We start from the raw sequence: 1,366 nt of genomic DNA, 5'->3' as shown, positions 1-1,366 counted from the left end.
TTGGTAAGAAATGTACGCATTATCCTGCCCATGTAATTGTAACCCCTCTGTACAGTATGTTCACAAATAAAATAAAATAAATTAAAAAAAACAAACTTAGCTTTCCAGTATTCTATTTTTTCTTTTTTAAAATAATTTGTGATTTTGATGCTATATCTGAAAAAATAGCACTATCACCAATTATAGAAATTTGTACCTGATTAAGCATTTCATATTTTTAGCTCTCAATTTTAAGTAGATAGTCCTTTTTAAATTACTTTCTTTGTAAATCTGTTCTTTTGAATGTTTATATTAACTTGATTCAATATAATTCATTGAAGATTATCCTTCTCCTATTTAATCATTTTGATAGTTTATCTATGTGATATCTTTAATGTCAGAACCATACTGCTGATTAAAAATGTGTTGAATTACTGGGCACCGGTGGCTCACACCTGTAATCCTAGCTACTCAGGAGGCTGAGATCTGAGGATCATGGTTCAAAGCCAGCCTGGGCAGGAAAGCCGTGAGACTCTTATCTCCAATAAACCACCAGAAAACCGGAAGTGGAGCTGTGGCTCAAGTGGTAGAGCTCTGGCCTTGAGCTGAAGAGTGCAGGGACAGTGCCCAAGCACAGATCTCAAGCTCCACGACTGACAAATAAAAGTGTTGAATTTATGAATTAATTTGAGTGGCATTGTTAACCTAAAAACACATTATGTTATCCAATCCATAGGCAAGGGCAGTCATTTCATTATTTAGATATTTTTATGTTTTAAAAATGCCTTCTAGGGCTGGGAAGGTGGCAGAGTGGTAGAGTACTTGCCTTGTACGCATGAGGCCCTGAGTTCAATTCCTCAGCACCACATAATAAGAAAAAGCCAGAAGTGGTGCTGTGGCTCAAGCAGTAGAGCGCTAGCCTTGAGCTGAAGAGCTGAGGGACAGCGCCCAGGCCCAGAGTTTAGACCCCACGACCAACAACCTCCCCCTGAAAAAAATACTTTCTAGTTTTCAATGTACATATCAGGCATTCCTGTTAAATGTATTTCAACTGTTTTATTTTTCTTCTATTATGAATAAGACTGCTCTTGGCTTCAGATTGTTCATTATTATGGTTTCTAAATTAAACCAATTTTGTACTTTGAGCTTATATTTTAAAACCTTGCTGATTTTGTTTAATAGTTACTTTCTGAAGTTCTTGGAACTTTTGCATTGAAAATATATCATCTGTAAATTGTTTTACTTCCTTCTTTCCAGTTTGCATCCTTTATATGACTTTAAGAAAACTGTTACACGCATTTATAAGATTATCTCTTTGTTGCTTTGTATGTCCCTCCCCCACAGTATAACCCCTGCTTTCACTATATTTGATGTCAGTATAACTTGT

The sequence above is a fragment of the Dipodomys ordii genome, unplaced genomic scaffold (genome assembly GCF_000151885.1).
Source record: "Dipodomys ordii isolate 6190 unplaced genomic scaffold, Dord_2.0 Scaffold116, whole genome shotgun sequence".
Taxonomy (NCBI): Eukaryota; Metazoa; Chordata; class Mammalia; order Rodentia; family Heteromyidae; genus Dipodomys; species Dipodomys ordii.
Note: the sequence above shows the minus strand (reverse complement) of the source record.